General features: G+C 37.4%; 1 protein-coding gene across 2 annotated transcripts in view; it reads right to left on the bottom strand.

Annotated features, from left to right (window-relative positions):
* RELN (reelin) overlaps positions 1-14,964 on the bottom strand; it is a 485,778-nt gene that overhangs the window by 219,112 nt on the left and 251,702 nt on the right. The window lies entirely within an intron of this gene.

Here is a 14,964-nt window from a genome sequence, read left to right as displayed (position 1 = left end):
CAGCATGCTTACTTGGGCATCACTTTCTCTGCAGGTTCCCTGCCCATTCCTCTCCTTTTTGTGCTCACATAGCCAGCCACCCACACCTGTGGACCCTCCTCCTGCATATTTATTAAAGCTTTCCCTTCTCTTCACCTCCACCTCCTTAGACCATCTCTCACCCAGATCAATGTGATAACCTCTTAACTGGGATCTCAGAATAAACGAAAAAGGTTAACCTTCTTCTAAAGAATTTCTTTGTCATATGCTTTAAAGATCTATAGGAAGACATTTTTTAAAAGAGATTTAAAAAATAGTTGTATTCTAAAAAGAGCACATATCCTAACATTTCCCAATTCAGGCAATTTTAATTATGTGAAAAGCGTTAACCTGATATAATATTGCAATCAGGATTAACTTTAAGATAGCAATATAATCCATATCTGTATTCTAATTAATGGATTCCATAATAGCTTGTAAATCTGTTTCCAACATAATCATTTTACCACAAAGAAACAATAATTACAAGTGTAAAAAGTATCTAGTACTTGTTATTTAAAAATAAAAGAATAGGGGCCGGCCCTGTGGCTTAGCGGTTAAGTGCGTGCGCTCCGCTACTGGACGCCCGGGTTTGGATCCCGGGCGCGCACCGAGGCACCGCTTCTCCGGCCATGCTGAGGCCATGTCCTACATACAGCAACTAGAAGGACGTGCAACTATGACGTACAACTATCTACTGGGGATTTTGGGAAGAAAAAAAAAAAAAAAGGAGGAGGATTGGCAATAGATGTTAGCTCAGAGCCGGTCTTCCTCAGCAAAAAGAGGAGGATTAGCATGGATGTTAGCTCAGGGTTGATCTTCCTCACAAAATAAATAAATAAATAAAAAAACAAAGGAATAAAAAGAATGGGAAAGCTTCTTTTATTTCTATACGGTTGCTTCCTTTCACTGTTAGAGAGATTCATCACTATAATTCTAACAAATATTTTATTGCAGACTTGGTCTGATCTACGAACTACTTTACTCAATTTAAAATTACAACTGAAATTGGTATCAGCTTTTAACCCTGGTTATATTTAAACAGTATTATCTCTAGTATAATTAAAAAAAAATAGACAAGTAACTTTCCACTTTTTTTATAGGGAGCCAGGCCAAGATGATCAATCTATCAATCAATTAATCAATAAATCAGCCAATTTATTTTGAGTGAACTCAAAAACCTAGTTACTTTCTTGTGACTCAATCCCACTTCCCTTGACTTCAGTTGTCATTCAGGAAAAACTAGGAAAATGCACACCCTTTGAAGAGCCTTTCCCACTTAAGAAGTAAAATATCATTTAGCACTGACATTTACTTAAGGCTCTTGTGCTGACACAACCGTAGTCCTCATGACTATTATGTTGGCCGTTCCTTCTGCCATGCTAACTCTCTTACACAATTCAGGCCTCTGCTCAATGGTTACACCCTCAGAGGCCTTCCCCTGGCTACCTTCAATAAAATGCTAACCCTCACTTGTTGACTCCTGATTTATTTTCTTCATTGCATTTATTACTCCCTGACATATTCATTTGTCTGATGGTTGCCTCCTCCCATCAGAATGTCAGTTCCACCAGGGCAAAGATTGTGTTTCACAAATTGTCTCTGCCGTGCCTTGAGAGCTATTTCACACAGAAAAGGAGTTCAATGAATAGCTGTTGAATGAATGAATGAAATAAACCTAGGAAAGATTTAGTCAGTTAAACCCTAGGAAGAGAATCTTTTGGAAATACAATTATACCATTATTATTATTGGCTCTTTTGTACACTTCTTTTCAGAAGCATAAGGAGATGGGGGTGACTTATAGCCTCTGTCCACCAGCATAGAGACTGATACACTTCTAGGAAGAGCCAGAGGGGTAGCACATTCCATCTCTCAAGCTGAGAATTGTTTGGGTAACAACATTACATGGTTCAGCTGATGCTGCATTTCTGTTCCTCTATTTAATATCTTCCCCTGGTGGCAAGATACAAGTATAAATTAATTACAATTGGTTGAATAACAATATGGCAACTACTTTGATATTTCTTGAGTGGGCTGCCTTCACTAGAACGGACATCATAACCATATTCTCAGAAAAAACGTACTCCTGGTTAACTCATAGTTCATTCTTGTCACCTAGTTCTAGAATTTAGGGTCACAGTCGGAAGACATTTAAGAGATCATGAAGATGAACAGTCTCACTTTACAAACCAGTTGCCAGGGGTCCAGACAGGCTCCACCACTTACCCAAGGTTATGTGGCACGGTCAATTGGCAGAGAAAGGACTATATGGCCTGACTCCCAATCCAGTGCTCTATAAATGGGGAACCATTTATACCAATAGCAAAAGTTATTTGTCAATAAAAATGAGTCATAAAGACATAGAAACATGCTGTACAATATTCTGAATGTAAAAAAATACATGGCTTAAAATATCTACACTGAAAAAAATATTATTTTGCATTAATGACTATTATTTATTAGGAATCAGAACACTGGCTGCAGCAGCATGTAGAAATCTCTGTGGTCCCTACATACGACTACTGAGATAGGTGAAAGCAATAGAATATTAAATAAAGAGATGGTGATAGGATGCAATTGGTATTTGGGAGGGAAAGTTGAGGCAACTTGCAGGAGGGCATGAAAGAAGTATGGAAATGACAATAAGTTTATCAGAATGTAAACACATGTGTATTGACATAACATATATATATACGTAATGCTTAATTCTAACATGTCAGTGTAAACAGTAGACAGTGTAGACAGAAGCAGATTTACCATGAAGCTGATGCAGGGCTCCTCCATTGTATAAGCACCTTCCAAGGCCCTAAGAGGAGCTCTAGCAGTGTGTTCACATGACCAGGTTTTATAACATTTGCAACTGGTTAAGACCACTGTCTCCATTCGGACTACTGCCTTACCATGTTCTCCTCATGTCAGGTGGTATTGGAGTGCCCACGGCTGCTTTTAAAAATCCAGCAAAGGGGAAGTTGAGTTGAGTTGGAAATACGTTATTCTGGGTTAGTGTGATATGGTTATGTAGTTACGCAGGTCCCTTCTATTTTATAGTCTAGTTTTTCTCAGTGTGGAAAGAGCTTCCAGGAACACGCCTACCGTCCACTGTGCTGACGCATCTAGCATCATGACTCAAGGACAAAAGGTGATAAACTGTTTAATGAGTGACGTCAATTCAAAGAGTAGTTAAGACAGTCACTGCACAGGAAAAGTTAGAATGCCCTGAAATCTTACAGTTCATATATGAAAGAAATAAGAAAGAGATTTTTCAATATTATAATGATCCTAAAGATTTAAATGACATCATCATAAGGAGTTGTGAAGGTAAAATGTTAATAACAAAAAAAACTCTGATCCACCAAGCTAGAAGCAGAATTTTCTGTTCTCTCTACAGAAAATATTATAAAGTTGTCATATGAAGAAGTGATATAAGAACATGCAGCCAAAAATTATAAGGAAGTATTACAGGGCATTTCAGTTAGTTAACAAAGATGTTATGTTTCTGGATTTATGTTGTGCTATTGTCAGCTTCTAAAAATGTGTAATTTATTATGATTTCTTCTCTCATTCTAAATAAATATTCACATTTGTACCTAATTTTGAATGTGTAATTTTTGTTTTTTTTTCCCCTAAAGAGACCCTACCCTTTACCTAAATAGTACAAGCTTCAAATGTGCACCCACAAAACCTGGACCTACCCCTGTTCGGAACACACACTGTATGTGTGTTCCTGCTTTTCACAAATGTTTTCAATCACAGGTCCTAAAGCATGAGAGTCTGGATTACATAGTTCCTCTTTCACTATGCTTAGCATGGCACAGTCAAGCAATAAATATATTTCAATGCACAACATCATTAAAAAGAGAATGAGAAGTTATAATTTCCTTTTCTATTACTTAAGGCAGATTTGGCTCAATTAAAATATTCTTAAAAGAAAATGATCACATTACAACTGGATTAGGATTGATGAAATGACTTTTAAGTAACTGTTTGCTTACACTAGAACATGCCATTCATTTTTGGACTATGTTGGAGATGAACCTGACTGAAGCCTATGTTGACCCTCAGGAACCTTAGGGGCTCAACAAAAGTCAGAGAGAACCTGTAACTTCTGGGACTTGCTAACTGGAGTGCTTCTGTGCAGTGCTGGCCAGGAGAATCTTAAAGAGCTGTTTGAGTTTATAATGCCAAGAACATACAAGTACATGAACAGGTAGCAATTATGTGCTAATCAATGAAGCCCATATTAAGTAAATTGAAAACCTGTGCATTGTGCAATAGTCCATTAACCATATTATACAGGTATGGAGATTACAAATACCTCCTAGAACCTGGAAGTTTCCAAAACTCACAAATAAACTTCTTCCTTTCTTCCCATCCCTCTTGGGTGATTGCCATAAAAACAAGCAAATTAAAGAATAGCTTGATTTGGTGTAAAATCAAGGCCACTTAAAAAATAGAAGTATTAGTAATTTCTTCTATTAAGAATTCAAGACTTACTCCCTTCCTCAGAATAATAGCCATACAGGTCCATAATCCCTTGAGGTAAGATAAATTTCAGGATCCAAATTACTTAATTAATTTACAGATGTCAGAAAAGTAATATGGTGCATATACCATATATTATGCAACATCCCCAGCAAAGTCTGGGGCAACACTCTATAACCAAACATTAATATTTCTGCAGTGAAATGCATGAAGATTCACATAAGTAGTATAAATACAGATTATAAATAGCCTTAAATCACCTTAAGTCAGGTCTTGCTGCCAAATGAATTCAGGTCATTTCAGGCTTTGCCATAAAATAAATTTTAAAAAAATAGTCTTGTGGTTTTTCTGAGTTTTTTGTAATACGGAATTACAGATTAGGGATTGTGAACCTATATCTCCAGCAGCCCTCTCTATTTCTTTTTCCTTTTATAGCAGAAGGATAAATCATACAGTTTTAGTCTCCCAAGGCCTGGGTAGTTTTATTTTTATTTAGTTATGCCCTTCTCCACAAAGCCCAGGACTTTTCAAAGTAAATCAGAACAGAAACAATAGAAGGAGCTACTGTCCTCTCGGGGGTTCGGCAGTGGTTGCCGGGAGCAGCCTCTTTCCTCAAAGCTCTGCCTGGAAAACAAGCTGCCTTTTTAAATGTAGCACAGGGCCACAGAAGGCGGAGAGAAGGGATCTTGCAGAATTTATAGATGGGGAAAAATACCGCCAGAAATCATGCCTCTAGATAGCAGAGCGGGCCCATAAATACTGAAGGCTTGAGGAGCGTCTGGACTGAGCCCTGCTGAGGATTCTGGCAGCACGAGTGCTGCCGCTGCCATTACTCAGAGCTCAGACCCCAGAGACAAGCAGGGCTCCAGGAGCCGCATGTAAACAACAGCATGTGATACAGAAAGATCATAAAGTCACGAAATGGACATAATCTGGCTACTTAGAACTTCCTGCCATGACTGGCACAAATCTTAGCAGCGTCGACACATCCTTTCATCTTTTCAAGGTAGATAAATGGAGGACGGGACCATTAACTTGAAGTTGTAGTGAATGGAAAGAAAGATGAATGGTGAACTTTTAGAGAAGCTTTTAAAAAGCTAGACACTGTCACAGCCAAGGGATATTGCATGTGACTGTAGGCTATGGCATTCAAGAAAGGGGACCTGTCTCATTCTATATTGTGAAAAATGTAATGAGCAACATGAAGATACTGGTATAATAAGCAGTTCTGGCAATTATTGTTTTTTTTGCTAAGAGCAATTCTTGAGGATAGTACTACTCCCTAGAGAGAAAATAATCTCACTGTCCCTGAAAGCATCAAAGAACACAGTAAAAGCTTATTTGCTACTTTGCAATTTTTCTTCTTCAAAATAATTCCGCCACAAGCGAGTCTTGGACCATTATTATACAGATGATCAATATTTTTATAGTTTTACAAACTTCTGTTCAAATATTTCATTGGCGGCAGCTGTGCATGTTTATTTTCCAGTAACAACAATGATGTAGAATAGTGATTATATTACATTTAGATTTTTATTTCCTTCATTACTGAGTCTGCCCAGAAAAATCCTAAAGGCATTGACCCATGAGATCAAAATAATCTACTGTAGGTAGAGCAACGTCTTGATAATATGGCAAGTCTAGAAGTACTACCTGATGAAGAGTACCTGAATTACAACTCCCAGTTTTAAGTATAGAATGCTGTAACTTCCAGGATAAGTGGTTTAATATGTATCTTAGTTTTCATATTTGTTTTATTCCTCTCCTAAAATAAAAACCTAAACTCTATAAGATTTTATGTGTCTGTGCATAATGTTTTATAATGTGGCATATCTATATAAATTTCTTCCATTAGTTGGTAAATTCTGTAAAAAATGTAATCAAGTTTGTACTCTAGTAGTAAGCTAGCTTCTTGCCTGATACTCCTTGGAGCAAATTGTTTTTGTTACTTATTATGTTCCTGTACATCAGTTATCCACAGAGTACTTTGGAACTTAGAGTTCAAGGAAAAGGGAAAATAATCTACCTGGGAAAATGGGAATTTGGCCTCACATGGGCTATTTTACCAATTCTCAGACCACGGGTGAAATAAATGCGTATGGCCTAATGGGGAAGGCTGTTCTTGGTTGAGCCAACAGTCTCCCTCAGCTTCTCTCAGGTATGCTCTTAGCTGTTGTCCCCACGTCTGACCATGCCTATACATCCTGCCATGCCGGGCTGCTTCAGGCTCTCATAAAATACTGGCTCAATTCGCCTGGCCTGTGCCTGCACAGACACAACAGCTCATGCCTTGTTGAAGTTCAGGGGCTGTAGCCAAAGGGGCAGCAGTCTGATTCATGGGTAAGAGGCAGGGAAGGAAAAAAATGGTTACTGTATCGGATAATGCTTTGTGGCAGCCCGGGCAGGAAGCATCCTGGGGCTTCTCAGACTGGAATGACAGGGATGGGAATTGTGACTGAAAGGAGCCCACAGATATGACTTTAATTAAGAACAGTTCCATTCCACACGAGAGGAAATCCTCAAATTACTCTTGGATCTGTCAAGAGCAAATGAACTCAATTTTGGTAAAAGATGATGACCAAAGTTGAGATAAATCATTATTTTATCAAGGGAAATTGTTGGTTTAGAGAAGTCAACATGTTCAAAATTTTCAGTTGTCCCAGAAGATGAATTGATCAATTAATTGAATATGGAAATCTAGAGTTTATGTCTATACCTCTGTTTTGCCCACAAATACCCTTGGGGGGAATTTAGAATGTTCTTAACTGAAGAAACATATTTGAGGGACAGTGTTGTAAGACGGATCATTAAATGGAAGTGAAATTTCTATTTTAAGCATCTACTAAAAACTGATATTAAGGATTAAGAAAGGTCAAATAAAGTAGAACAATAAAAATCCTGAAAAACATTCTGTATTTCTACTAAAAACATGATTCCTTTAAAGTTGAAAGACCTCTTTCATAAAATGTAGAAAAAGAGCAGGGTTTTAAAGCAATTCCTTTTCAGGGTCTGTTTTATATTTGTCTATTTTTAAAAGATGCTACTTGTAATAATTTCTGTTTTGACTGTCTTTATTGGTAAACAAGCTACTGGATCTGCAAACCTTTCTTTCTGAATAAATGTGACAGTATGTGATTAATATTTTGCCCCTTTAGTCACTTCCTTGGCTGAAATTCCCAAACCTCATTAGGTCACTTCTTTCAGTCTATGGCAGATGGACAATGACCACAGGATATAAAATGAACAGCTGTCCTCCTCCCCTTTTGTACCTTTCTCCCTTTCAGTCCTAGCCCCATTCCCTCACTTCCAAAATATTTGTACTTCCTTTTACTGCCACTCCTATCATAAGGGATAAAGTCACCAATTCTCTTAATTTATGGACTGCCATGTCATTTCCAACAACTTTTGGGTGCCTACCCCTTTGCAAGTTTCCTCCCAAGCCTGCAGCATAAAACTTTCATCAGATCCTATGTTGAGAGAAACATAAGGAAGAGAAATGCAAAATGTGTCAAGCTTTGTCTGGTTCCCTGCCAAGCAGCCATTGTTTCCTCAGGGCTGAGGCCATATAGCCTAGTCTGAGTGCTCAGGTCTGGCTCATTTTCTAGGAGGACTAATCCTCAATTTAGGCAGCAGGTGTTAACTTACCACCCCTCCCCACCCCCAGCAATCTGGAGACTCAGCATTACCACCCTTGTTGTTCTGGCTTTGACCTTGGTCTCAAGGTCTTAGAATGGCCCCTGCCTTGTCTCCCTGCCAACCGTCTTTCACTGTGATGCTGACCCTCTGGGTCAGTACCACGTTTGCTCATCAGTCTCCTTCGAAAATGATAAAAGTCCTGCCTCTGGACCTCCCTCTTTCTTGGACTTTCCACAGGCTGCACTCTTACTCTTCTGTGTGGTCTGCACCTCTTCCTTGGTTTCTTCTCACACATGGACACCCCCTGACCCCATCTATTTGATAATAAACTCCTTGAAGGCTGGGCAGTGTCTCAGGTTTTGCTTTCCCCACAGCGGATATAGGCACATCGAGTTATACATAGTACACTTCCTAAAGATCTTTCTGACAGGAGAATCCTTGACCAAGGGTCCTTGATTGGTAAGAAAGCGAAAATTACTGGCTCAGATCAGGTTCTAACATTGCCCACGGATTTCATTCAGCATACTCCTTGCCTCAGCAGTCAAGAATGGGTATAGTATTGAGCACCAATGTGGAACATCACTAGATCTCTTTCCTAAACTACGAATTTAATTCAATTCAGTTTATATTTATTTAGTTCTAGTTGTGGGCAAAATTCTGCCCTGTATACAAAGAGGGATACTTGTACACTCCTTGGCCCTCAAATAACATTTAAGCTGTAAAGAGAGAAACTAGATGTGTAGAAATGGCCAGTGTATAAATCAAAGCAGAGTGACGTAGGTATCATAAAATAAATACAGAGAAAGTGGGGATTCAGAGATATCAGGCTGGGGCAATGAGACGAGTTTTCATGGAGGAGAGACCTTTTAGTCTATATCAATGATCAATTTCTTCTCCCCCTGTAGTTCACTACTATATCCCTTCTCCTAGAACAGCACTCAATAAATATTAGGAGAACATATTTATGAATGAATTACTGATATTTATTTTTTTAACCCTCATCAAGGTGAGTGACAACAAATTAAATATTTCAAAAGGGAACGGGCATAGTATCTTTCAAACTGTATTTTAATTCACATAAAGATAATTATTTAGTTATCAGTTTTAATAATTCAAAAACACTTATAATTAATCTCAACAATATTTGCCAGAACTTTATGTTTACTAGAATGTTAAAAATATTTCAGAGTATTCCCTTTTATTACTTAAAATAAGACTTAAGAACTTGGGGTCAAGTGGATTTGAAATACATGTCAAGTTCATTTAAATTGGTCTTTTAAAATATACATTCCCTAAAAAGGAATAGGTCAACCCTAGGATGAAAGAGCAGGATAACCTGAATTATAATTAGTTCCAAACCTTTATTTATTAAATGTAGATAACACAGAAGTGTCCCATATATAAGTATTTCAGTTTTTGTGTTAAAATAGATCTTTGAAGATTTAAAAATCAAGTCATAAACAAACCTTATTTTAATATCTTTTATATCCAAGAAACTTACACTCAAATAAAACATGTATTTAACCTTTAAAGCATATGTATTAAATTAATTTTACCATTAAAATTTTCTAAACTTCTGTTTTTCATTTATATTTGTTTTGAGCTAAAGTCACCAGAGATTTTGTTAGTTTCATACTTAGAGATTTCCATGTTTTCAGAGGAAGTTTTCACCATTTCATAATAAATTTCCCAATCTTACTCACTTACCAAGGAAAATGACTCTTGAAAAAAATGAGAGTATAATTTAGAAATATATTTCTGTAGGTTCACAGAGGAAATGAGCAATAATTCATACCAAGATATGGAGGGCTCAATTTCTCCTCCTTCTGAATTAGCTATTCTAAAAGAGTTGCGAGTTTCTCTATTGAATCAAGTTCTGAGTAATTAAGATGTTTATGAATTAGCCCTGAGGGAAAAACTGCTTCCCTTATGTTGAATGCAATATAATACTTCTTACAAGTGGCATTTTATTCATTACATCTATTTGAGAAAAAATAATGCCAGATCTCTTTTCTTTTACAAAGCAATCTTTCAATTCACCAATGAGAGCACCTCTAACTTTTGTAATTTTCTAGTTTTTATTTTTCAAAATACTCTCATTTATCTCAGAGATTCTGTAGCACATACAGTACATAAGAGAATAATTCAGGTCTAGGGACATTTTGATATCTTAATCTGTAAATATAAAACATTTATGATTTAATGACTTCCTTCTGTCTTAAGATGATTAAAAACAAAAAAGCAGTAAAAAAAAAAAATAAACACACACAAAACCTCAAATCTTTAGGATATTCATAAGTAAAACCAAAGAAAAAAGATACTAATTCTATAAATTATGAACAAATAATAGATTCTAGCTAATTCGATAAAAACAAACTGATAAATGCATAGATATATATTTTTGTCCACTGGCTTCACTAAAAGAATAGTTTATTGGTGATTCTCTGTTTTCTTCTAGGTCACCTTTTCCATTGATTGAGGTCCTCAGATCACCTCCCCCATACCCTCTCTTGGCATGAAATGTCTGCATCACACCAATTTAGCACTTAGTTACATACTATTACAGATGTCTCTGTAATAGTTACTTGTCACTCAGGCAAGAAATATTTATGAGCATCTACTTATTTTGAGTCCCTGGGTTAGGGGCTGAGAACGCTATGATGGACAAGACAGATTTACCTCCCAAGCCAAACTGTTCTTCAAGGCCTCTGTTTTTAAATGCTTTACCTTTAATCCCCATTTGACTAACGAATTCTATGGATCTGAAGAAAGGGCTGGGCCATATTGAAGAAACATATCGGCAAGTTCTTGTTGAGTAGTCAGCGCAGATTTATATCAAGGAAGGGACAAGTTCACTCTTAACACAATGATCCAAATAATCTTTCTTAGGAATTAATTTCATTGTATTTCTTTATTGCTCAAGAGAGAAAGAGGCCATTTTGTTGATTCTATTGCCTATTAAATGAGTTAAAAATCTCCAGCCAATTTTGATTAACTCTTCAGATGGACACAATTTTATCTGACACTGCTCACAGCCACCCCTGGCCAGTCCCTCTGCTCTAGGAGGGCACTCACGTTCCCACCCTATACCTTGTTTGTGTCACTCTGGCTTCTCACCTGGAAAAACCTTTCACCTTTCCAGTGACTCATGTGGTTGGCTCTCAGGGATTCTCCTCTTTAAGAAGTCTCCCTAAAGGGCTCTACTCTACAAGACCTAGTTAGGCCTTGCTACCACGGGGACCTGTACACGTCCATCTCTGTTTGTAACAATCTGGCAGTCCTATAGAGGTTTTAGGCTCCACATGCCTCCACCACACCACTAAACACTGTAAAAATGTTCTGTTTTCTCACTTTTTTGTCTTTCCAGAGTTAAAGTTAGTTCAGGACGAGCTGGGCACACAGCAAATATTCAGTGAAATCTTGTTCAGTGAGTAACGGATACAAAGCACTACCAGCCCTTCCCTTGGATGCAGGACCCTGCCTGGGAAAACAGAGTTTGGAGGCATCTGTAAGATGATAGTTTGCAAGGGCATCATCTCAAATTTTTCTTCCCATCCCAGAGGAAATCTAAAGGGAATGGGTAAATGCCCCTCAGGCTACAACCATAAATTCCACAAGTTGAATCTAATGAATCAAGTGAAGATTGCAGCAGATCAATGCTTCAGCTCAGAAATGGATATGAGATCGTTCATTGGAACAGAAAAATGAAAAGTTCTAAGAATATTTTAGGACTCTTTTCAAGATGATTTAGCTGTCGATAACCTGATAAATTTCAGCTTGCAAAACTGCATTTTGAGAATGCTTTAAAACTCATTTAGTTAAGAGGGCCTGTATATTTATGTGTATATGCGTATGTGTGTATATACATACATACACACACACACATATATAGTATATATATATATATTAGAAGAGTTGGGAGAGCATTGCTGCATTGAGACAATAGAGTTTACTTGAGACACTCCTCAATAATTCAAGAAACTTCTGTATACATATTCTGAGGTACTTAGGATTCTTTTGGAAAATGCTTGTCATGTAATTGAAAATGTTACAAGAGCAATATATAAAATATCAAGGCAATATATTATTCTATTGTTGTATGTGCATAATTATGAAGATAATTCACCTTGAAGCCATAAATGACGAAAGAATCCCCTAGAAAATTCCTATAATACATCTAAATCATCATGCCATGCAATGAACATTTAACATTTTAAAGGACTTTCTGAGGAGTGACACTAAATCTGACTGACCATATTTAACCACATTGCAGTCATGTGTTGCTTAACAACGGGGATACATTCTGAGAAATGTGTCGTTAGGCAATTTTGTCATTGTGTGAACATCAGAGAGTGTACTTACACAAACCTAGATGGTATAGCATATTACACACCTAGGCGATATGGTACTAATCATATGGGACCACCATCGTATATGCGGTCTGCGGTTGACTGAAACGCCATCATATGGTGCATGACTATATTAGTATAGATTTGGAGAATTCCACAATACAAAAAGAAATAAAAATGTTGAACTGTTGACATACAGTGTTTTTTTGTTTTTGTTTTTGTTTTTTGTGAGGAAGATCGGCCCTGAGCTAACATCTGCCAATCCTCCTCTTTTTGCAGAGGAAGACTGGCCGTGGGCTAACATCCATGCCCATCTTCCTCCACTTTATATGGGACGCCGCCTCAGCATGGCTTGCCAAGCGGTGCGTCGGTGTGCGCCCAGGATCCGAACCGGCGAACCCCAGGCCATCACAACTGAGCTCGCGCACTTCACCGCTTGCGCCACCAGGCCAGCCCCGACACACAGTGTTTTTTATGACACACTCAATATAATTTCTGAACTGAGTATAAGTGCAATGGCTACTTGACTGCCATTGCTATTTTGGTATTTGGTTATTGTGGGGCTTGCAAAGCTCAGATGAACACATACAATTATGACATCTCTGGAATTTGTGCATGTGCCCCAGTCTTGCCTTCACATCATCCACATAAACACAATGATGCTACTCCAACCATTCATAATGAGACATACAAAACCATTTCTGAAAAGTTCTGCCTACTATACTAAATTTACTGTACCCTATACACCATACAGCTAATGGTTTGCCACTACATTGTTTCTTAGTCACCCTAATCCTTCTTAGTTCTCCAAATTTTTATTCTCAAAATGCAGTAAGCAAATTCCCCAATGAAGTTTCTAAGCAATAAATTATAATTTCTTTTACTAAATATTTTGTTTCATTCCCAAACAATGACATGCTAAAATTTCACTTTTGATTCTAAAACTGCCACTCAAAAAAGATTTCTAAGTGTATTTTTTAGTTATAAACTTGAGATCTCTCTCTCTCCAACTCCCTGATTCTGTCACTTTTCCAGTCTTCTAACCTAAGATTCAAAGCCAGGCTTTAAATAACACAAGCCACTCTCTAGGCCTGGTGGGCTGCATCCCTTTGGCTCGTGGGAAAACCAAGGGCCCTTGCTAAGTTATATGTTGGGGTCCAGTCCCAAGACCTTGGGCATGGTGCTTTTCTGAGTTTTGGGTCTCAGATACCACACCCTGCTTTTCCTGATTAACTCTTTTTCTTGGCCCTGTTTCATCAGCTCCACTCTTCATGGTAGGGTACTATCAAAAAGTGAGGAAACAAAGAATCTACGTCAGCTCTACAGTACACTCTACTATTTACAAAAACACACCTTTGTTTTTCCTTTAAGGAAGGATAATTTAATTGGTGCTGATCTCTCCTACCTTGAATAAAATTCCAATACTAGTAGGATCGTGAGGCATATATTTTAAAGTGGATTCTCTTGTGTTCTTTAATTGCTAAAAGATCATATCTGAAATTAATATTCATTGCTCCAGCAAAAAGTAAGAATAAATACTCAGAATACTGATAAACAGGAAACATGACTCAGCTTATTTTTTATATTAATAGCATAATGAATTTAAACATATTTGTTCTGGTTAAGAACCTCTAAGTTACTTGCCTGTCATGCTAGAATTTTAAAAATTTGGTTTTGTACCACCACAACTTTTAAAAAATGAACGTTGTTTTTTTCTGATTATAAAAGTATTACATGCTCACTCTAGAAAACTTAGAATACACTTGCCAATAGAACAAAGAAAACTCTCTCATAAAAACTCTCTCTCTATTTTGTCTTTGCTAATGCTTTTCTTATGACCACATATGGACTTCTAAATAGTCTGTAAATTGTTGTAGGTAATGCTATCCATGTGAGAAGAAAATAACCCAAACTGTAATCAGGCAGGTTCACATAATACCTACAGAGGCTGAAACGAGACACACTGATGAAAAAGTGACAACTACGTGACTTGAAGAAAATTGCTCTTAGGCACAATCAACCACAGTGGGCTCCTGGCTGTGAGAACACTGATTTGCAATTAGTATGGAAGGCTACTGAGGGAAACAGTCCTTTCGCTAATGGTGGATCTCCAAAGATATGAGGGCGAAGGGGGTAGAGACTGGAGGATGCTGTCCCGGCCATCCTCATGCCACTGGGAAAGGCCAGGAGGAGGTTTCCATCTTATGGGACCAAGATCAATAAAGCTAGCCCCCATCTAGAAGGCAATGTCTTTCTTTACCTAGAACATTCCCCTTGGAAACCTGTATATGTTATTTACTAATATATACCTTTGAAAATTAGCATAGAAAGTAATATAATAGACAGCAAAACTATAAACACTTGATCAAAAAGTACCTTATTTTACTGAAGGCTTTGGGTACGAATTTTTAGCTCTAATACAAAAGCACTTAGATGAAATATTGCCAGATACAGTCATTTTTTTCATTATCCATGACT

Source organism: Diceros bicornis, chromosome 3 (genome assembly GCF_020826845.1).
Source record: "Diceros bicornis minor isolate mBicDic1 chromosome 3, mDicBic1.mat.cur, whole genome shotgun sequence".
Taxonomy (NCBI): Eukaryota; Metazoa; Chordata; class Mammalia; order Perissodactyla; family Rhinocerotidae; genus Diceros; species Diceros bicornis.
The sequence above is the reverse complement of the archived record's forward strand: the minus strand, read 5'-3'. Positions and strand labels throughout refer to the sequence as shown.